This window comes from Schistocerca piceifrons, chromosome 8 (assembly GCF_021461385.2).
Source record: "Schistocerca piceifrons isolate TAMUIC-IGC-003096 chromosome 8, iqSchPice1.1, whole genome shotgun sequence".
NCBI classification, from domain to species: domain Eukaryota; kingdom Metazoa; phylum Arthropoda; class Insecta; order Orthoptera; family Acrididae; genus Schistocerca; species Schistocerca piceifrons.
In genome coordinates, this window is record NC_060145.1 from 328128101 (window position 1) to 328152773 (window position 24673).

The 24673-nt window shown below is 41.8% G+C and overlaps 1 non-coding gene and 1 pseudogene across 1 annotated transcript; both read left to right on the forward strand.

Moving 5' to 3' along the window:
* The first annotated feature begins 1546 nt into the window (after positions 1–1546).
* Trnat-ugu lies at positions 1547–1621 on the forward strand. Its single transcript has one exon. It is a non-coding gene; the product is annotated as a tRNA-Thr (tRNA).
* Positions 1622–7843: 6222 nt separating this feature from the next.
* Positions 7844–7961, forward strand: LOC124712937 (annotated as a pseudogene).
* The last annotated feature ends 16712 nt before the right edge of the window (positions 7962–24673 follow it).

Genomic DNA, 24673 nt, shown 5'->3' on the forward strand with positions numbered 1-24673 from the left:
AAAGCGCTGCATCCCACCAGACGAGCCGGCCGGGGTGGCCCAGCGGTTCTAGGCGCTACAGTCTGGAACCGCGCGACCGCTGCGGTCGCAGGTTCGAATCCTGCCTCGGGCATGGATGTGTGTGATGTTCTTAGGTTGGTTAGGTTTAAGTAATTCTAAGTTCTAGGGGACTGATGACCTCAGAACTTAAGTCGCATAGTACTCAGATCCCACCAGACGACCCGATACAACGAAAGAGGAACTAGAAGAAGGGACCAGGAAAATAGCCTTTCTACCATATGCAGGGCCTATCTCCGCTAAAATCAGAAAAATGTTGAAGAAACACAAAATGAAAAGTGTGTTGTACTCGCCCAGCAAGATCAGGGAGCTCCTTGATGCGGTTAAGGATGATCGGTTAAGAAAGCCTGTTATTTACCACATACTCTGGTTTGTCTTACATCGATTCAAACCGGTAGCACATAAGAGGTAAGAAACACCGAAGATATATCAAGCTACGACTGGCCACTAAATCAGCAATAGCAGACCATTGCCTGGAACTAGCACACACCATGAATTGTAACAACACCTCACATCCTGGGAAAATGTCATCTATGAATCTATTGATATCAAGATGCTTGAGAACCTGATCAACCGGGAAGGAGAATACCAGTTCACTATGGCATGGATTCCGGCTTTGGAATTACTACAGGAGCACCGGAAAAAATTATCTTCTCAAACGACTGGAGGCGTAATTAACAGGATCAGAACTCATACGAAGCACCAGGCGGCAACAACATCAACCACTTGAAACCTCAGGCACAGCACACTCTGGAAGCAGACATAATACTGAACACCAGATGGCTGCTCGGACATAAAATGCAGCTCCAACAGCAGCCTGATGCCGCAGGAAGCGCAACTCGCAGGCGCATACTGAATTAGTTAGGAAAGCCAGGAGTATGAAGTGGTCACGGGACAAAGCTAGCACGGTCGCGGACAGCTTAAAGAACGTCTACAGCCCTACGATAGTGCTAGGAACGCGGTTGGGGAGCCATGGGAACGCCATGGGATGGCCGCCACCACGGAAAACAGCTACAATGTGCGTGGACGGAAGAGGGAATATACTTATATGGATATGGTGTCTGTTCTTTCGGACATGCCCGAAAGAACAGACACCATTGATGACCTGCAGCCGTCTAGAACGAAATTAGAATTACATTAATACCGTCAGCTGCGCACGGACGTTGATGTAGATCAACGGGAACATGTGAAAATGTGTGCTCCGACCGGGACTCGAACCCGGAATCTCCTGCTTACATGCCAGACGAAAGAACAGACACCATATCCATATAAGGATATAGTTCTGGCGATACCGGCCATGACCTTCTTCTTCTGTGCGGATGCACACATATTCCCCGAACTCTTACGGGACTTGGAAGAATGTCTTGCACGGGTAATGAGTGTGTTGGGGTGGGACACTACGAATGTAGTGTGTGGACATACAAGGTGAGAATGAGAGTCTCGCGAGAGGCGTGCACGAGATAGTCCCTGCAGTTGCACTATCACCTGTGCCCTCGGTGGCTCAGATGGATAGAGCATCTGCCATGTAAGCAGGAGATCCCGGGTTCGAGTCCCGGTCGGGGCACACATTTTCACCTGTTCCCGTTGATCTATATCAATGCCCGTGCGCAGCTGACGGTATTAATATAATTCTAATTTCGGAAGGAGGAATGTGTGGCGAGAGGTGCAACTGTAAGAAGTAGCTACAGCGGGCCCGAAGTACATAGTGGCCACCAGGTATCGCCCAGGCATAGATATGGGACCTAGTAAGCAAAATCACTAGTTTTAGGAAACATTTGAAAAAGACATTGAGTTACGACGCCGAAATATTGTCTTGGGAAGACAAGGACCACTGGCAGTACACCCGGTTCTACCGATGACGAGCTAATTGCTTGCTATTCTGTGTCATACCATTTGTCCGAAACTGTTTTCCGATACTTAGAACAGATTACAAAACATTCTGTGTGTCCAAGTGCTGTGGTTTACCCCGAAATATCGCCAATATAACATGCTACAAAGCTGCTCACAGTTTCAACCACTTGTTTTGCTTGGTCGAGGTATACTGTCCCATCACATTTAGTGTGACCACCTGTCAAAAGCGTGGATAATCACCTTGTAGGAAGAGAGTGAACTAGGTTCTAGAAGGTACCGTCAGGGACGTGGAGCCATGCCGACTCCAGTGCTGTGGCCAGCTGCACCAGGTTTCTTGGTTGAGGACTCATGGCACGAATAACCCTATCAAGGTGGTCCCACAGATTCTCGATTGGGAGAGTTTAGTGACCAGGGAAGTACATGAACTCAGCCTAATGCTCTTTCAGCCATCCGCATACACTGTGGGCTGTGTGACATGTTGCATTGTCCGCTGGTAGATGCCATAGTGCCGAGGAAAAAGAAAACTGCATGTGGGGGTGGACATAGTCTCCAACGATAGATGAATACTGTGTTCATCCATTGTGCCTTTCAGAGTGACGAAATCACCCTGGGAATGCAACGAAAACTTTCGCCAGACTACAAAGCTCCGACGATTTTTGCAGGGTGTCTGGTTTCACACGTTTCACGCTCTACACGCTAACGACCATACGTGCCATAGAGCATAAAACGTGGTTCATCTGAAGAGGTCCCTTGTCGCCACGCAATGGACGGCGAGTTGCGGTACTGCAGCCTTCTTCGCCAATGAACAACAGTCAGCATGGGTGGCCCCTTGGCAACTGGATGATCAGTTGCTCAACAATTGCACGTCTATTCAGCCGTACACATTTGTGCAACCGTTTTCATCACTTCATCCATGGCCCATGATGCACCAAAGTGCCCTCGGCGCTGGTTGAGTATAGCACCATTTTGGCATGGTAGTGTGCGAACAGACTAAAAACCAACGCTTCCACCCTTTGACCCGAAACCTTGTGCTCACGCCCTGTCGAATTTTAAGGAAGCCACTGAAACACAAACTGCGCTATCTGCTACTACCTCCACAGGTTTGGAATATACAACAGGAGGTACTGCCTTTCTGTTGGTACTAACTTAGAAGAATTACGGCCCCTAAGAAGTCTTTCTGACCAATACTTTTAGATAAGAAAGTATTGGTCAGAAAGACTTCTTAGGGGCCGTAATTCTTCTAAGTTAGTACCAACAGAAAGGCAGTTTTGATTTACGCTGTCGCCCCTCAATGTTTGTAAAAAGTGATTTTATCCACATTCTGTGTACTTAACAGAACGCTGATTATGGTTTTACAGTGTTTAAGATGTGTCACCATCCGGTCTGCCGAGCGCTGTTGGCAACTGGGGTGCACTCAGCCCTTGTGAGGCAAACTGAGAAAGCTACTTGATTGAAAAGTAGCGGCTCCGCTCTCGGAAACTGACATATGGCCGGGAGAGCGATGTGCTGACCACATGCCCCTCCGTATCCGCATCCGGTGACACCTGTGGGCTGAGGATGACACGGCGGCCGGTCGGTACTGCTGGGTCCGTCAGGGCCTGAAGAAAGAGTTAAGATTATAGACCGACAGGGTAAAAACCAGCAAGGAACTCCTGTACAAAATGAAAGGAGCGCGCACAAAGGAAACATTTCAACTTGCATTAAAAATGTAACATCTGTCGTTTACATTTTTCTTCTCACTAAGAAATCTATTGGAATCAGAACCTTCAAAATAGTGCACAATATTCTGTAGATGGATAAATAAAGTGTTGTCTGACAGTACATTGTTCCTCCATTAAGTGTTCATGAATCGGTGCTGCAGTTAATTTGAAATGAGTGTAAACTTACTTCATTATATTACCGCTTAAAAATCAAACGCTGACTATTTCAAACGATATTTCAACGTGTAAAACACGAGTTGAGTTCAGACAGACTCAGATGTTGTTTCCGTCACCAGATCGGGAGTCGTTCACCGTATCGTGCTATCCGGCTGTTCTCTACCTTGTTGCTGTCGATAGCGAGGCAGAGCGAAACCAAAGTCGGTGGCGCGCTGCAAAGAAGGTGAAAGTCATTTTTGTCGTTCGAAACGAATTGCTCCTCTCTCACGCTCTTCAGAGTTCGGCATTAAAAAATCATAATACGCTCATCGAAAACCCGGATGCCGAGTGAAAGTACGAGATCATTTCTTCAGCAGGGTGAATGCTGCAGAGACACACCTACAAAACGAAACGTTGTCGACAAGGCGCTTCAAACACAAGATTGTAATGGAAACGTTGTAATTCACCAAAAAAGAGGAAAACATCCATTTCTGTTAACTGCTCTATTAAACTTCACTACACCAGCAGCAGCGGAAAATGATAGCAACAAAATTTTGCAGGAAATAACCTAGGATAGCTTGAAATAATTCCATAAAATTCCTGGAATTACGACGGCCAAACATGATTTTATTCAGCCACAAATCCAACGATTTACTGTAGGGCCATATTGTTCAACTCATATTTCAAGACTCAATAGCTCAGAGAAAACTTTGATGAACCATAAAAAAGCTTCAAACTTCCCCTGAAGTTATGCAACCAACATTACATAACTGTCGTGCGGTTTCTTCTTCAAGACAATTCTCAGCCTCATTCTGCAGGGGCAATGAAGATGTTCCTGCATCGTTTCAATTGGAAATGTTTGGTTACCCAAAATACAGCCCTTAATTGTCTCCCACTGAGTTTCATCTCTGCTCAAACGAACCGCTGGCTATGAAGACAACATTTTGGCACAGACAACGAGCTTTAGGCCAGCGTAGAGAATTGGCGGAAAGCACTGGCGGCTGCCTTCTATGATGAGGGTATTGGAAAGTTGGTACAACGCTACGACGAATGTCTGAGTCAGAACGGCGACTACGTAGAGAAGTAGCTGAAAGGTGTAGCTAACTGTTACAATTGAAACATTTCTGATTTTCACTGTGATTTTCATTTCGCGATCAATCGTAACTTACTTTCTGGACAGCCCTCGTAATAAATTTCCTTGAGACAAAAATGCTTCTGTCCACGAAGAAGCAGGGTTTTAGAAAGCATCGCTCATGAGAAACTCAGCTTGGGCTTTTCTCACATGATGTCTGCTAACCATGGAGGAAGGGCCACAGGCAGGTTTCATGTTCCTAGATTTCCGAAAAAACATTTGACACGGTGCCTCACTGCAGTCGGTTGACGAAGGCACGAGTATACGGTATAAGTTCACAGATACGTTAGTGGCTCGAAGAATTCTTAAGAAATAGAACCCAGTGGGTTGTCCTGGACGGCGAGTGTTGTTCAAGACAAGGGAATCGTCAGGAGTGCCCCAGGGAAGTGCGATAAGAGCGCTGCAATTTTATACGTATGAAAATACTGAATACATTTTTTTTACAAAAATTCGCGCCTCATGTAACGTGTGCCTTACATATCGTATTCAACTGCTCAGCAATAATGACTGCTGGTTGGCAATGTGTTGCGCATTGAGCGAGGTGGCGCAGCGGTTGGCACACTGGAGTCGCATTTGGGAGCACGACTGTTCAATTCCACGTCCGGCCACCTTTATTTAGGTTTTACCTTGATTTCCCTAAATCGCTTAATATAAATGCCGGGATGGTTCTTTCGAAAGGGCACGGCCACTTTCTTTCTCCATCCTGTCCTAATCCCAACTTTTGCTCTGTCTCTAATGACCTAGTTGTTGACGGGACGTTAAATACAAATCTCGTCCTCCTCCTCCTGTGCTGCGCATGTGAAAAGCGTCGTAATCTAAGTAATATGCTGAATTTGAAACAACGAAAATAAATCTATTTAAATACCAGAAGGAACTAATAGTGTACTTAGTTAAAACTATTTAACTGTAACTCAGTACTCAAGTACTTTATGAAAGATGAGTAACATGAAGTACAAAACTTGACTTAAAATATCCACAAATGAAATACTCCTCAAGTCGATAGAAAATAACTGTTTAATATTACCTACATTGTTCAGTGTAAATCATTCTGCTTAATAAGCACAATACCTGAAAATGCTGTCTGTGTACTGTTTGCTCACAAGAGTGCTAAGTGAGATGTGACTTGAAATAAAAGTAACTTATCTCATCCTAAGCATGATACTTTGTGTTGCTGTACTAAGGTTCTCGAAAGCAAATTGAAATCAGTAAATGCAGCAGCTGAATAAAAATAATCTACTCACTGAAAATTTGTTTGTTGCTTGTCTGAAACAATTTGTGGCTTCCCGTGGCGTAAGGTGAAATGCACACACGATAAAACATTCAAAACTTTACTAAGAATGAAGAGGAAAGGTGTACTTCAAAGAAAATTGTTCTTGAAAAAATTAAACTCTGATCACTCAAAAAATACTATAGAACATAAGAAGACTCTAACAAATACATAATTCTCTTGTTACTCAAAAAAAAAAAAAATACAGACATTTAAACTAACTACACTACCTGTGACATAATGGAGGCAAAGAGATCAAATTAACACTAGTCATGAATATTACTACTAACCTAAGAAACAAAGATTTCCTTCAGTTTATAGTTCTGACATACATACATATCATTCTCATCATGCATTGGTTACTTCGAAATATTCATCCAAAAATCGTCCATAGCATCAATAACATTTTTTTACAAACAAGTTTTCATCTTCGTAATAAAATATTTCAGATAACTGATCCCGAATTCACAAATATCAAATCTCATTCTCAGAAACTCAACTGCTTGCTGCTACACCTCGAATAAGAGTGACGCAGCGCTGCACAACTCGTATGTGAAATTGTGCAAGAGCGTTGTACGAATATGTAAGACCATTATTACATACAAAATATGAAGCTTGTGGTGGCACTAGTATGATTAGAAAGCATCTATATACACAAACAGTTATGCAATAATCTGTGCAAGATACAAAAGTAAAGTTTAACTAGTGGAGCCACTGACCAAACATCAATAACTTCCAATGGTGGCAAATGGCTATGAAAATGTGCAACAAAATTTAGTGTTTGCACGATAATTGTTCTTATGTCACTATCACTCCGAGAATGTCTGCTTACACAGAACTAACGACTAAGATGTAAAACATAGGAACAGTAGTAATAAAAGGAGATGCAAAAAAATGTATCATAGTTCATGTAAAGAAAAAAGGAAATGGAATTTAGTGCAGTTCAGAGTGAAAGTGTCAGCCGGTCTGTGTGATATTTTATTCTAGTACCACATACTACTCTTAATGTACCGACCAGCTTTCTAACTTCTTTACTTTATACGTGTTTTATGAACTTATATTTTCACTGAAGACTCATACATGTCTCATAATATGTTTCATCTCAGTTTACCTTTCAAAAGCACATAAAAATGCGTTTCGTGTCAATTTATCTACAAAAAACTGTCAGTTTACCTACCAAAAACTTTATATTCAAACTTCCCTCAAATATTTCGTCATCACATCATCATAGCTAGATAATATAACCTTTATTCAACCTGCCTATACTCATTTATATTTGCATAGTGCAATCAACATCTTTCTTCAACCAAAGGAATTTCATTCGACCTGCCTACTCACACATTTCACTACTTTCTGTACTCATTTCTTTCTCATTTCTAGCTGCTGTATTCTCTATTTACTGTATTCTTCTATCCATATTTCATAATTCTCTTATTATTTATGACATTTACCTTATTTATAACGGCTAGCAGTGAATGATTATCCTAAATAAGCTCCCACAAAACTATAGGACCCACAATATGCATATACTCGCAAAACCATTTCATCAGAAAAGCAATGCAGCCAAATTCATTGTCATACACATATAAACATGACAAATACTTCATCAGAAAGACAATGAGTAAAGTATCTTATCTTACGCATCTGCAGCAAAAAATCATTATGGTAAACCAGTAAACAGGCAACGGCCTTGCCACAGTGGATACACCGGTTCCCGTCAGATCACCGAAGTTAAGTGCTGTCGGGCGTGGCCAGCACTTGGATGGGTGACCATTCGGGCCACCATGCGCTGTTGCCATTTTTCAGGGTGCACTCAGCCTCGTGATGCCAATTGAGAAACTACTCGACCGAATAGTAGCGGCTCCGGTAAAAAAAACCATCATAACGAACGGGAGAGCGCTGTGCTGAACATACACCCCTCCTTCTGCATCCTACGTCGAGGATGACACGGCGGTCGGATGGTCACTTGTGGCAAGAAGACGGAGTGCTTAAACCAGTAAATAAAATGAAATACACATTCTTAAGCTAAGACAGATCATACACATAAAGTTCATCATAAAAACAATCCAGCAACTAAAGCAAAATATGTCATCACAAAAATGCGGGATACCAGTGTCATTACAAAATGCCAATTCTTGGCATTCCTCTCGTGGAACTTCAGCCAGCAACTTCGGGAATGACACTGATGAGTTCTGTGGGTCGCTGATACGACTGCGGAAGATCAAGAAATAGAACCACAAGAAAAGTGTGTAACCTGTGTAAAAAATTTGTTTGCCCCGATCATTCCAAGATTATCTGCATTTTTGTTCATAAAATCATGATTAGATTTGTTTTTGCACGAATATGTGTTTTTTGAAAGTAAAACAAAGCCAATGATGCTATCTTCCTTAAAATTGTGACTTACTGTGAAAAGATTGTCGTTTTTTCAAATATGAGGTCATATGTATACTGTTTGTTGATAGTTTTTAATAAACATTACTACTGGCAACACACACAACACTCAATAAAAATATTTGAAAATTCAATGGCCTCTTTTTTTAGTTGAGAACATGGCATACATGTGTAATCCTTGCGACCACTTACGTTTCTTTTTAGTGTGCGACCACTGCAGGGTTAAGCACTAGTCATATTTCCATCATGAAATTTTCACTTTGCAGCGGAGCGTGCGCTGATATCAAACTTCTTGGCGAATAAAAACTGTGTGCCGAATCGAGACTCGAACTCGAGACCTTTTGCGAGCAAGTGCTCTAGAAACTGAACTACCGAAGCACCCGTCCTCACAGATTTACTTCCGCCAGTACCTCGTCTCCTAACTTCCGAACTTCACGGAAGGGCTCCTGTGAACCTTGTAATACTAGCTCTCCTGGAAGAAGGGAGTCATATTATGCAACAAGATTATGTACATTTCACAACATTACCCTATTCCATAGCAATAAAATTGATTAATAAGTGCTGAAAGTGTAAAAAAGTGAAAAAGTTATTGATTGGTAGCATATTATTCATTTAGAGAACCGGCTTTTGAAGCTGACTGCAAAGCGTTTCTACTGCCGCGAACGCACATTTTGTGAAGGGCCACGGAGATAAGATACGAGAAATTAGGGCTCATACAGAGGCACACTGACAGTCGTTTTTCCCTCGCTCTATTTCCGAATGGAACAGGAAAGGAAATGATTTAACAGTGGCACAGGGTACCTTCCGTCACGCACCGTACGGTGGCTTACGGAGTATGTAAGTAGATTTAAATGCAGATGTAGATCATTCTGAAGAAAATATCCTTATGGACCCTGTCGGCCTGTCTCAGATGTGACATGTGACGCAGTTCACAACAATAGAACGGGCCCTGCAGCGGCTCACGCCATTGCATAGCAACAGCTCGAGGCGACGCGGCTGGCGAATAGCACGGATGCGTCCGTACGCAGTCGGCTGAATCCTAAGAAAACCGTTAAGTGCTGTAGGGACACTGAGCAACGATGGCAAACTGCAGGTAAGCCAGACCTCGGCACTCAAAACGCAGGTGGCAAATCGATTGTACCTTCCTGTGGCAACATTACGAAAGTCCTCACAGGTGCGTGTATTTAATGAATGAAGAGATCTTCGACATTGCATTATATTTACGATAAGTGGACTTGATAGATCAGTCATCCAGACTATTTATATTTACGGTAACTGGACTTTGCCGGTCGAAGTGGCCGTGCGGTTAAAGGCGCTGCAGTCTGGAACCGCAAGACCGCTACGGTCGCAGGTTCGAATCCTGCCTCGGGCATGGATGTTTGTGATGTCCTTAGGTTAGTTAGGTTTAACTAGTTCTAAGTTCTAGGGGACTAATGACCTCAGCAGTTGAGTCCCATAGTGCTCAGAGCCATTTGAACCATTTAACTGGACTTTATAGGTCAGTCATCTAGACTATTTTCAAGGCTTGTCTGAGGCAGTATGTATTTGAGAGGCGTGACATTAAAAAAATCTCGTAATTACAGGAAAATAGGAAGACTACGAGTTATCTATCCTCCGACGAAGTTTCCATGCCAAGTGATCTTTGTATTCGCTCGTGTAGACACTATTCAGTAAGTCGAGCGGATCACCATGACGTCTTGAACGCACGTTTTCCATGTGAATATCAAGGGAAGTAAAGCATTTGTATAAGAATTTCTGACGATTATAGACGAATTTAAAACATTAAGCTGTATTTTTGCCAGAAAACTAATTTGTATTTTAATATTATGTAATTTACAAACGGAATGAAATGCTATTTGAATAGTTTTTTCTGCTTACGTATAATAAAAGAATTTGGTTCAACTTTCAGCTTTGTGTCAGAGTTATATACACTTTCAAACCCAGTATAGTGCGTGCGTATTTTTTTGCTCCTCACATCCCAAGTAGTCATTCGGTAGAGGTTTGTTTTGTTTTGTTTTAGTGCACTAAACAAAGAAAAGTGCGAGGTCATCCACATGGGTAGTAAAAGAAATCCGATATATTTTGGGTATACGATAAATCGCTCAAATCTAAGGGCTGTCAATTCGACTAAATACCTAGGAATTACAATTACGAGCAACTTAAATTGCAAAGACCACGTAGACAATATCGTGGGGAAGGCGAAAGAAAGACTGCGCTTTGTTGGCAGAACACTTAGAAGATGCGACAAACCCACTAAAGAGACAGCCTAAATTACACTTGTCCGTCCTCTGCTGGAATATTGCTAGACGGTACGGGATCCTTGGCAGGTAGGATTGACGGAGGACATCGAAAAAGTGCACAGAAGGGCAGCTTGTTTCGTGTTATCGTGCAATAGTGGTGAGAGTGTCACTGATATGATACCCGAGTTGGGGTGGCAGTCACTGAAACAAAGGCGGTTTTCTTTGCGGCGAGATCTATTTACGAAATTTCAATCACCAACTTTCTCTTCTGAATGCGTAAATATTTTGTTAACACCCACCTAAGTAGCGAGAAAGATCATAATAAAATAAGAGAAATCAGAGCTCGAACGGAAAGTTTTACGTGTTCATTTTTCCCATGCTTCATTCGAGAGTGGAATGGTAAAGTAGTAGTATGGAAATGCCAGAATGAGATTTTCACTCTGTAGCGGAGTGTGCGCTGATATGAAACTTCCTGGCAGATTAAAACTGTGTGCCCGACCGAGACTCGAACTCGGGACCTTTGCCTTTCGCGGGCAAGTGCTCTACCATCTGAGCTAGCGAATCACGACTCACGCCCGGTACCCACAGCTTTACTTCTGCCAGTATCTCGTCTCCTACCTTCCAAACTTTACAGAAGCTCTCCAGCGTGGTAGAGCACTTACCCGCGAAAGGCAAAGGTCCCGAGTTCGAGTCTCGGTCGGGCACACAGTTTTAATCTGCCAGGAAGTTTCAGTATGGATATGGTTCGATGAACCCTCACCCAGGCACTAAAGTGTGAATTGCAGGGTAACCATGTAGGGGTAGAGGTAGAGACAAAAACAACTTGGATAATACGCCCAAATGTCAACACTAGAACACGGTGACAAAGAGAGGAGTAAAAAACGACTACACGTTAACCCCAACCGACGGAAGAGAAGACAGCTAAAAACAGGGACGTGGAGAAAGGTTTATCAAATAGAACATAGGGAAACGGAGGATGTGAATTAAAGATTAAATGTCCTTCGCCATGTTGCTACGACGGATAAAAAGTAAAACGTTGTCGACAGTCCGCGTCTCGTTCGCTAAAACGGCCAGTAACTCAGACGACAAACACAAATGAGAACGTAAGTGTTTGGAAAAAGGGCACTCCGTCAGGAAATGACGGATCGTCAAAGGTTGAGGGCAATGAGCACAAAGTGGTGGGGGAGCACCGCTTAACAAATGGCGATAGCTAAAAAGACAGTGCCCGATAGGCGACCTAGCTGAAATGATCTCACGAAAACTGGGCGAGAGGTCACCCAAGCCGCTGGAAGAGGCTTAATAACCCGGAGCTTGTTCCCATGAAGGGAGGTCCAGTGGTGATACCAAAGTGACACCATATGTTGACAGACGGCAACACAGAGATCATCGAAGGGAACGTAACAACTAGCGGCATGAGGTACGAGGACTGCAGCCTTTGCAGCAACGTCAGCGGCCTCGTTTCCTGTCAGACCGTCGTGACCAGGAACCCACAGAAACATCACAGTGGCTCCATCAAGAGTGAGAAAGTGGCAGCTTTCCTGGACCAGCTGCACTAAGGGATGGACAGAGGCTTTGAAGCGCACTGAGACAGTCGGAGCAGATAACGCAATGGAAAACCCTATGTCGCCCTATGTGCTGCGTGGTCTAGTGGCTAGTCGGTAGATGTCGCTGTAATTAGAGCTGCTGATATGGTCACTGGGCAAAGAATTAGTCACCCCTAGAGAAGTCATTACAAGTGTCATTTAATACCATGTAATTCCGCCCCTGTGCTTAATGACCAGTTAGGAAGTGAGTCCACCAAGTTGTGCACATACGTCGCATCCAGGTTAAGCAATTCGCCGAATATCTGATCGCTCAGTTCCACGAAATTGCCGGGATGCCGGTGTCGGCGTTTACCCACTTTTGCAATACGTCCCTCAGGTTATCTGTGGGCTTTAAGCCATGTGATATTTGCAGGCCCTTCGAGACGGAAAAGGGTGAGGGAGAGTTCAGAAAACCAGTCACATATTCTTCCAGTCCGATGAACTTTCCTGTTGTCGTCTTTATTTGCCTGTATGAATAACCGCCCTTGCGAAGTGGTCGACTCCAAATGTTCATTGCTTTGTGTTCATGTCGCAATGTTCTCTCGCTAGCAGGTTGGGATGGACCTTCATTCACTACTTGCAGAAATTCCTGTCGGGATTGGAAGTGATTTTTATTCACAAGCCATGAAACGCGTCTCCTGTCCCTCTCAGTCAGGACCTTTTCAGACCAAAATTCTGACATCGTGTTTCATGGTCACGTGCTTAAACCACTGCTTGTAGATACGTTGAGTAGAACGCCGAGAAACGCCAACAAATCTAGGAACTTCACACACCGTATGATGCGATTGTCCGTTTTTGTTATTCTGTCACATCCTTACATTTGCCCACGTTTATGTATCATATCCGCTTGAAACATAAATGTCTCACTGATCGCTGCCGCCTTATGCTCACGTAGGGGCACGTGGCTCTATCGCTGCGCCATCTAAAAAGGCTTAACGATTCATCAGTGCGTGTGCCCTGGGCTGACTAATTTTTTTGTTCCGTGAGCTTATATTGATTCTTCTCGCTTCCAATTTTGGCGAACTAAAACTACTGTGCGCAATGTGTCTGACATTACAGTTGTCATTGTCTCATGCTGTGGCCTGCCGGGGTGGCCGAACGGTTCTAGGCGCTACATTCTGGAACCGCGCGACCGCTACGGACGCAGGTTCGAATCCTACCTCGGGCATGGATGTGTGTGATGTCCTTAGGTTAGTTAGGTTTAAGTAGTTCTAAATTCTAGGGAACTGATGACCTCAGAAGTTAAGTCCCATAGTGCTCAGAGCCATTTGAACCATCTAATGCTGTGTTTAATTTGGTGACTAGTAATTGGTAGCAGCGAGTATCATTTGTACATCATCTCTTACACCCCTGATCTGACACCACAAGTATTAATCGTTCACTCTGAGATGACTGTCTAAGCAGTGGCCGACGGGAGAATCTGTTTCGACAGAAGATGAAAGACTGTGCATATCTTCGGGATGATATTCACTTGTTTCCGGTCGCTATCGGTCTAAGAATTCGATATTATGTATAAGGAGAAGCTCCATTAAAGCATTAGTAAATTTAAGCTATTTTAATTTCCGTTACTCATAACATGTACGTCGACGTTTATGTCTACATGGCAATTCAAACTTAAGTGTCCGGCAGAGGATTCATCAAACCACTTTCAGACTACATCTCTACCGTTCCACTCGGAAACAGCAAGGGGAAAAACGAACATGGAAATCTTTCCATGCAATCTTCCATTTCTCTAATTTTATTACCATGATGTCCGCCTCCGTACCGCAGCGGTAACGTAACCGCCTACCACGCAAGGGGGACGTGTCCGATTCCCGGCAGGGGACTGGGTGTTTTGTGTTCTTCATCATCATTTTCATCATAATTGACACGCAGGTCGCCGAAGTGATGTCGACTAAAGACTTGCAATACGGTGACCGAACCCCGAAGGGGATATCCCGGCCAATAAATGCCATTACCATGATCATTTCTCCCTATGTAGACGGGCGTCAATAAAATATTTTCACCTTCGGAGAAGGCAGTTGGTGATTGAAATTTCGAGAAAAGATCTCGCCGCAACGAAAAACTCCGTTGTTTTAATGATTGCCCTGTCAACTTTCGTATCATATTCGTGCATCTCTCTCCCATATTGTATAATAATACAAAACGAGCTGTTCTTCTTTTGAACTTTTCCGATGTCCTACGTCAATCCCATCTGGTAACGATTCCACACCGCACGGCAGTACTGTGGTAGAGGACGGATAGTGGTAGTGTAAGCAGTCTCTTTAGTAGACCAGTTGCATCTTCTAACCGTTCTTCCAATAAAAGGCAGTCTTTGGTTGATCTTCCCCACAACGTTATCAATGTGATCGTTTCAATCTAAGTTGTTCGTAATTCTAGTCTCTAAGTGTGTAGTTGAAGTGACAGCCTCCAGATTTGTGCGATTTATCGTGTAACGGAAATTTAGCTTAGAAGGTCGCGGGAAAAAACGAAAATGCTTTGGTCTCAGAGGATGTTGGTTAAACAAAAGACGAGGGTACACCTAGGAACAATCTAGTTCAATGCATTCCGGCTCAAATCGTTGTAAGTACTGGAAGTTGGCTGAAGCCGGGGATAAGTTCATCTGACTGTTTTTACCAAGAACCTAATGTTGTTCAGTAACGATGGGTTAAATACTGTTGATGATTAAACATTTGTTGCTGTTAAAAGAAATTTATCTTACAGTGAAATAGAAGTACTAGGGGCGGTCAAATGAAAACAAGACAGATGGGGAAAAAGTAAGTAAACTGTCCATTAGTTCTAAAGTAATCGCCACATTTTTAATACATTCGTCCCACTGAGTGACGACGTCATCTATGGCGCCGATCGGAGTGGCCGAGTGGTTCTAGGCGCTTCAGTCCGGAACCGCGCTGCTGCTACGGTCGCAGATTCGAATCCTGCCTCGGGCATGGATGTGTGTGATGTCCTTAGGTTAGTTAGGTTTAAATAGTTCTAAGTTCTAGGCGACTGATGGCCTCAGAAGTTAAGTCCCATAGTGCTCAGAGCCATTTTTGATCAATGCCTTCACAGAAACTGTTTGCAGCTGCTTATTGAACCATGATTACACCCCGAAAGAAATCGATAGCCTTGAAGATCTTTTTTCAGGACACCAAAAATATAGGAGTCGCATGTGGAGATATCGGGACTGTATGGAGGATGTTTAAGAGCTCCCCACTGAAACTTCTGCAGCGTACTCTAAACATCTTTGTCAACATGCGGGCCCACTGCAGAAGTTTCCCTGGGACGTCCTTACACATTTTCCAGACAGTCCCCACCTCTTCCCAAACAGTTTACATAGTTTTGGAACCCTGAAGAAACACATTTGTGGCCTTCGATTTGTTTCGGACGAAAGGGATGCACGCCTTGGTACAACCATCGTTCCATAGGCAACAGCGAACATTTTTCCATGAGGGCACTGATCGTCTTCACTCATCGTAGTGGGATAAATATGTTGACAGTTAAGGCGATGAAATAATAAACAGTTTACCTACTTCTTTTTCATTTATTTGACTACCCTTTATACAATTCACTACATCTCCTGTAAGTACTAGTGTTTCGAGGAATGATGTCCCTACAAATATTCCTGAACACCGTGCGCTTTCTTGGACGTCGTCCGACCTTACCGATTGCTGTGGAGTGAGTATACTGGTGGTAATTGTTGGTACTGACGTTAGAAGTACAGCACTGACTAACCACACAGATAAAGCCCTTGCTTCCTTGTGAGCAAACCCGATGCCATTCCAGAACACTCACACATATTAGAATCCCCGACTTCCACTGAAAAGTTATACAGAAAACCTTTCATTATTCTTACGAGCAGCAGAATGTTAATCTTTGTCCAGATTTCGGCACACATCGGAAAGCGTCCCAGATTTTGATAGCCGTGTCAGTTGTATAAATCACCATGACGATTTATTCTTCCGGATACAGAAACGACTAATTTTAAACCATTTTTTTGCGGTCATACAGTAATACAGTCAGACCAAAAGTAAATTGTGTCCTATTTCTCTATTTTTTTACTATGGGAATATTTTATGATCTCTGGCACGAGTCGGATACACAGATAAACAGAGGAGTGCCTAATCGATCGTAAGTTCAATAATGTGTAGGGACGTAACTGACGTGAAGCAAGGCCAATTCCCTTACGCCCCTCCCCCCCCCCCCCATCCCCTTCCCCGCATGTGGTGGTAACATGGATAGTGGAACTTACTTAAATTATATTGATAGGGATTGGCTTTTCTTAAAAATACTATGTACTGTTTTCTTTAATTTTAAATTTTATCGGATATTTAAATAACGTTTCCTTTTCTTCGACTCATTACATCTCTTCATCAACAGCTGTGTAATAATTATAAATAACATCTTTAATTTTCTTGCTGAATATTATTTAAGTAACTAATGTAAATGATTGATTTTGGAACACCATATGGTGGTTTCATGTTTCTACAGCAAAATAAATAGAAAATATAATTTTCTGCTTCGTGTTTGAGATGTTATGGTCTCCAACAGCGAGTTTTCTTCATCCATGACATATCCAGTTTTTAGTTTTCTCTGAAATATTTCAGTAGGTAACGCTTGTTTTATTTTGAAAAAATTGTTTTATTTGTTGCTTTTTCTGTCCATTTGACCTATAATATGCGTCTATCAAATTACACTTTAAAACGATAGCTATGTCACTGTGGTCTATATTTACAGACTCACGTCAAAACTGTAAAAGTAAATATTTACAATTTTTCTATTATTTTTGTAAGTAGAAAATTTTCATTCCTCCACTTTGAGGCATTGTGCAGGATTTTTCCATACTGATTCGATGTAAACGACACTGTGTGTCAACTTGTTTGTTACCGAGTGTAATGTTTCGGTCAGTTGGTGTTACCAGCTTCCTTAGTACCTGCCTACATGGACTTCGTGGCTACAGATAATACAAATACGTATCCACTGAGTCGCGGCATTTACTGCTGACAGAAAAATTCAGTATTATTCTTTTTGGACATAGGTTGAGTATATGGCAGGACGTGTCACGGTTTGGAAATGGCAGTTTGTTGATATTACGGAGCGATATGATGGACAAGGCTCAGAGATACACGAAAGTGGTATTGCGTCGCACGGTACCAGTAACGGAGCTACAGGGGTAACATGCGTGGGGTTGTAACTGGGTTTTCCAAGTTCGATACTGTATTCAGAGATATGTCCGGAAGAGAAGAAGGTGAATGTTGTGTTCATGGCTCAAGAGGCCCACGGCAATACCACGAGAGGCAGTCACCAGGTGGCACTTGCCGACTGGGCTTATTTCCTGCTTCCACGCCAGTGTGTCAGTCCGTCGTATTCGTCTGCCAATAGTGCTGCAGGCCGTCAATCGGGGACTACTTTGCGTCCATCTCGTAACGCCCTTCGGATCTTCGGTCTTGGCTAACACTCAGCGGTAGAGCAATGAGATTATTATTTCTTATGTATCGATATCGACGTTACAAACAGAACATTGATGAACTGAACCCTCGACTTGTGCGAGATATTTACTTCACCAAATGTCGTAATTAAATCGTTTATAATCGATGGTTTATCAGTTGCTATTTAAATATTAATGATAAGTTCAAATTAGATCCAGCAACACCAAATTCCCTATAGAGTGGTTGTAATCTCAAATCTATAATCAGTCGTAACAGTGTTATTAATTCCTGACGTAACGTCAAGGAGTTTCTATATAAGCGCCGAGCGCTTCAGTCAAATAATATCGCAGCACGTTATCTCTATAAATAATATTATAAAACTTGAATGACAAATGCGTGAACTGACACGATATGCTGCTTTATTACACGATATTAGTCACTTCCTAACAGAGCCGTGAGGAAGAAGCTTTCTCAGGTGTTGGGGGGAATTATAAATTATATGATTCGTAACCATCGCCAAGTTCCATAGTCCATTAGTTGTTACGAATGAAATTGTCTATCTGTGTTCACTTCCTAACTAGTGTTAACTTCCGGTTATCCAATTCTGTAAAACAATCTAATTGCGCCTACATATACGAGCATTCAAAAGTACGACCTGCTTCGTCTAACTCTCGTAACGTAGTGACAATGGATTGAATTATCCTTAGCCATTACTCACGAATCTCAATGAGTACTCACACGGAGTATTCTTTGGGAATAATGGTTCTACTCTGCGAATTTTAATTACAATGATTTTGCGATTTACTATGATTTTGAATTTTGAGTTTGATTTTACTGGAATCCTATTTTTCTTTCGTATGTTAATAAATTACTAAGTATTAGTTTCCTGATTCAATTACTGGTTAATGTCCAAATAATAGTGTTAACTGGAAATTTGTTTGCTTGTTCATTTTTCATGGAATTTGGAACTTGTTTGGGGAAATCTTTGGGAATTTTGGAGCTAATTTTTGATTTTCATTTCTCGTCCGAGGAAGTGGCATTACATCGTACTAGCGGAGATGGAGGTCCTTCCGCCGACAGGCGGACACACTCTCAGTGAAATCCCTGCTGCACCTCTACTACAGACAATTCCTGCACTCCAGCCATTCCGACATGTGTCAGAATGCCCTGCATTGCGCTACGGAACACACTTCTGCGAGTTCCGTTCAAGCGACTGCTCTCTCACTTTTTACGGAGCTCTAGGGCAGTCTAGCGATTGTCGGCAGAATTACTTTCAGTCACAGATTAATATCATAGGCCGCCAACAGACAGCGAACTTATTTAGATATCACTGCACTAGATATAGAGCATGAAGCGCAGCTAGCAAACTGTTATCGAATTTAGGTAAAATATTGTATCATAATTGTTATAAATGTTGTTGGTTATTTCTTATTGTGTTGCCACATTTCTTTTCTAGTGCTGTCCTGTCAAGGAAGTGTTTAATTAAATTGCCACCTACTTTATTGAACCATAATACGAAGATGTGCTGAAAAGCAATGCCTCCAGACTTTTCATCTGAAAACTGTTCAAGCTTTCTACATAAAAAAAAACATTATTAACATTCCGCATCTTTATTCTTTATGTCTTCACATTTGCAGCCTTCTGCCGCTAGAGGGCTCCGAATTGCAGCGTGTAATGTGGCGGCGTGTGTCGCACCGGTGCGTGAGAGATCCTCAGAAAACTGAAACCATCAATTCGAATAGTTTGTCCATATGTTGAGCAGCCTCCCCTTCAGCAGACAATGCCAGACCACACAAGAGCACAGCGACATCTGCAACCGTCCGACGCCTTCGTTTCACTGTGATTGTTCATACTCTATAAAGTACTCATTTAGTCTCATCCGATTTTCGTCTGTATCTGAAACCTCAATAACGCTTTTGAGGACGTCACTTTGATAGTGATGAAGCGGTACAATGTTAATAAAGCCTGTCTTATTTAAAAAGCTTTAAGAGTTTTCACGTTAAAAATTCGGAGACATTACTTTTTCGCACGCCTTCGTAGCAGTAAATTTTCCACTGCTGTGGATATTTGATCTGAATTCATTTAGTAACATTCAGTTGCAACATCCCAGCAGTGAATAACTGGGTCAGTTGCAGCAAAATGCGACTGGGGAATGCCTTTCGTAAAACTAGGCAAACGGAATCTACTTGTTCAACTGCATTATTGTTTCCAAGTTGTCGTATACGAGCAAGAAAACCTGTGATTCACAAGGGTATTACTATGCTCCTGGGCCGGCCGCTGTGGCCGAGCGGTTCTAGGTGCTTCAGTCCGGAACCGCGCTGCTGCTACGGTGGCAGATTCGAATCCTGCCTCGGGCATGGATGTGTGTGATGTCCTTAGGTTAGTTAGCTTTAAGTAGTTCTAAGTCTAAGGGACTGTTGACCACAGATTGTTAAGTGGCATTTGAACAATTTGAACCATTTTGTGTTCTTGGAGGAAAACGAGCTTTCCTCAGAGAACCAGCACGAATTTAGGGAAAGCCATTTGCGCGGAGAAAAGATTGCTTTATTCGTAAACTGCATCTTCCACACTATACATGCTGGTGAACGGATAGATTCCGTCTTCATAGAGAAGCATTCAGCAGTGTAGTACGTCACCGACTACTAACCAACATATGACCATATCGAGTGTGACGGGATCTTCGAATATTTCAAAAACAGAACCCAGTACGTTACACTGAACGGCAAATTTTCAACACAACCGAAACTAAAGGAAGAGTAATAGGGCATATAATGTTTTCAACATGCGTTAACGATTTATCAGAGAGTATCAGCAGATTGTTCGCTGACGGTGCTGTTGTCGTTGGAAAATTGTAAGGAACTGCAGAAAGACATGGGCAAAATTTCACCATGGTACGAGCAAATGCTGAAAAGTAATGGCTCCGAATGTTTTATACGAAAACTATTAAACCTATTTAAATTAAAAAAATATTATTAATATTCTACATCTTTATTATTCATGTCTTCATATTTATTTCTCATCGCAGTCTCCCTGGCGACGAACATATTTTTGCCAACGAGAGGCCAGTTTCTTGATACTGTCACTGTAGAACGACTTTGTTGACGGGGCCACAACCTCAGCTCTGCTCGTATCGCTTGATCACTATCAAAGTGTGTTCTTTAACTTTTCGAAACAAATGAAAATCGGATGGGGCCAAGTAGGGACTGTTTGTTGTTGTGGTCTTCAGTCCTGAGACTGGTTTGATGCAGTAGGGACTGTATGGAGGATGACTGACGACAGTGAACTCAGGGCGTCGTATTGTTGCAAATGTCGCAGCGCTCGTGTGTGGTCTGGCTTTGTCATGCTAAAGGATAGGGTGCTCCGTGTGTGGACGAACTTTTCGAATTCATACTTTCAGTTTTCTGAGGGTCTCTCTCGTATCGATGTAGTTACGTTACACACCACCACTTTACGCGCTATAACTCTGAGCCTTCTTGCGGCAGAAGGTTGCAATTTGCGCCGGTGAAGCGAGAAAGTGGACCGAGTAATATGCATGAGGTTTAATACCTCACTTGATATTGAGAATAGAATTAAAAATCTGGAGGCACGCCCTCGTGAATGGCAGCTCTCTTTAAATGTGGATAAATTAGATTAGATTAGATCTACTTCTCGTTCCATTACTAGCGTAGTGAGGAGATCCTTCGGGATGTAGAATATGACAGGAAAACGAGAACGCACAAAGAAAAACAAGTATGCTATGCTACCTTCCACAGATGCAAAGTGAAGTAGTCCTCATGCAGTCTCTGTACGACCATCTTTTCAGAGATGGTTGCGGGGCCTCGGCTGTTCAGTACAGAATGTCATATCAAACACCTTTTAGCAGTCTAAACTTCAAATTGTTATTTTATTGGGGTATCACTTTCGGCGATATATTACGCCATCTTCAGGCCCCTGTGTACAGACAACAGTGGTAACAGTGTGAAACAGATAACAGAAGGGGGTGGTGCAAATCTTATATACAGTGGTAATGTGTAATAACATAACAGTACCGAATTGTACAGAAAGTTACATGAAAGTTACAGACAAATTAAGGAATACAATAAGAGAACAGTTGCATACTGTATTAACATAAGCTAGGGAACAAAATATATATGTCATATAATCGAAAAAAAAGAATCTACTAAACTGAGGTCAATACTGCATATTATGCCAAGATTATTATTTATTTATTTTTTATTTATTTATTTATTGTTCCGTGGGACCACATTAAGGAGAAGTCTCCATGGTCATGGAACGAGTCAATACATGAAATTATAACACGATTGTAGAAACAGATAAAATGAAATATAAGAAACATATTCAGGTGACATGTCGTTAGTTTAAATAAAGAAAATCAATAATGTAACACTGGAATTTGCTTAATTTTTTAGCTCTTCCAGGAGCTCCTCGACAGAATAGAAGGAGTGAGCCATGAGGAAACTCTTCAGTTTAGACTTAAAAGCGTTTGGGCTACTGCTAAGATTTTTGAGTTCTTGTGGTAGCTTATTGAAAATGGATGCAGCAGAATACTGCACTCCTTTCTCCACAAGAGTCAAGGAAGTGCATTCCACATGCAGATTTGATTTCTGCCTAGTATTAACTGAGTGAAAGCTGCTAACTCTTGGGAATAAGCTAATATTGCTAACAGCAAACGACATTAAAGAAAATATATACTGTGAGGGCAATGTCAGAATTCCCAGACTATTGAATAGGGGTCGACAAGAGGTTCTCGAACTTACACCACACATAGCTCGAAGAGCCCGTTTTTGAGCCAAAAATACCCTTTCTGAATCAGAAGAATTACCCCAAAAAATAATACCATATGACATAAGCGTATGAAAATATGCGAAGTAGACTACTTTTCGTGTTGAAATGTCACTTATTTCAGATACTGTTCTAATGGTAAATAAAGCGGCATTTAGTTTCTGAACAAGATCCTGAACATGGGCTTTCCACAACAGCTTACTATCTATCCGTATGCCTAGGAACTTGAACTGTTCCGTCTCGCTTATAACATGCCCATTCTGTCTGATTAAAATATCAGTTCTTGTTGAATTGTGAGTTAGAAACCGTAAAAACTGAGTCTTACTGTGATTTAGCATCAAATTATTTTCCACAAGCCACGAACTTATTTCATGAACTACATTATTTGATAATGTTTCAATATTACACGCAAGATCCTTCACTACCAAGCTGGTGTCATCAGCAAACAGAAATATTTTTGAATCACCTGTAATACTAGAAGGCATATCATTTATATAAATAAGAAACCGCAGTGGTCCCAGCACCGATCCTTGGGGAACGCTCCATTTAACAGTGCCCCATTGGGACTGAACATCATTACCACTCTCAATATTGCGGAGAATTACCTTCTGCTTTCTGTTCTTAAAGTAAGAGGAGAACCAATTGTAAGCTACTCCCCTTACTCCATAATGTTCCAACTTCTGTAGTAATATTTTGTGGTCAACACAGTCAAAAGCCTTCGTTAAAACAAAGAAAACACCTAACGTTCGTAACCTTTTATTTAATCCGTCCAAAACCTCACAGAGAAAAGAGACTATAGCATTTTCAGTTGTTAAACCATTTCTAAAAGCAAACTGTACATTTGACAGCAAATTATGTGAATTTAAATGCTGCAGTAACCTTGTATATATAACCCTCTCGATAACTTTAGCAAACACCGATGGCATAGAAATAGGTCTATAATTATCAACATTATCCCTGTCTCCCTTTTTATAAAGTGGCTTCACTACCGAGTACTTTAATCGGTCAGGAAACCGACCACTCCTAAAGGAAAACTTACAGATATGGCTAAGTACTGGGCTAACATACATGGAACAATACTTCAGTATTCTGCTAGATACCCCGTCATATCCATGAGAGTTCTTGGTCTTTAGTGATTTAATTATTAACTCAATCTCCCTCTTGTCAGTATCATGGAGGAGTGTTTCAAGTAACAGTCTCGGAACACTTTTTTCTACGAGCGCTATATGATTCCCTGTTGGGACTAGGTTTCTATTTAGTTCACCTGCTATATTCAGAAAGTGATTATTAAATACTGTACATATATGTGACTTATCAGTAACACAGACATTCCCACTACGCACTGATTCTATATCCTCGACCTGTCTCTGAAGACTAGCCACTTCCTTTACGACTGACCATATGGTTTTAATTTTATCCTGAGACTTAGCTATTCTATCTGCATACCACATACTTTTTGCCTTCCTAATAACTTTTTTAAGCACCTTACAATACTGTTTGTAATGGGCTACTGCGATTAGATTGTGACTGTTTCTAACGTTTTGATATAATTGCCACTTTGTTCTACAAGATATTCTTATACCTTTAGTCAGCCTCCCAGGCTGCCTATTTGTGCTAGTACCCTGTTTTGAACGTTCTAACGGAAAGCAACTTTCAAAGAGCACGAGAAAAGTCTTGAGGAAAGCATTATATTTATCGTATACTGTATCAGCACTATAAACATCTTGCCACTCTTGTTCCTTGATAAGGTTTACAAAAGTCTCTACAGCAACTGGATCAGCTTTCCTAAAAAGTTGGTAACTATATTTAACCTGTGTTGCAGCACAAAAATCTTTTAGACTTAAAATTTGTGCATCATGATCTGAAAGGCCATTCATCATTTTGCTAACAGAATGCCCTTCTAGTAATGACGAATGAACAAAAATATTGTCTATGGTTGTTCTACTGTTCCCTTGCACTCTCGTTGGAAAGAATACGGTTTGCATAAGATTATATGAATTAAGGAGGTCTACCAGCATCCTTTTACTTGCACAATCACTTATACAATTTATATTGAAGTCACCACATATAACTAACTTTTTGTATTTCCTATAAAGTGAACCAAGAACA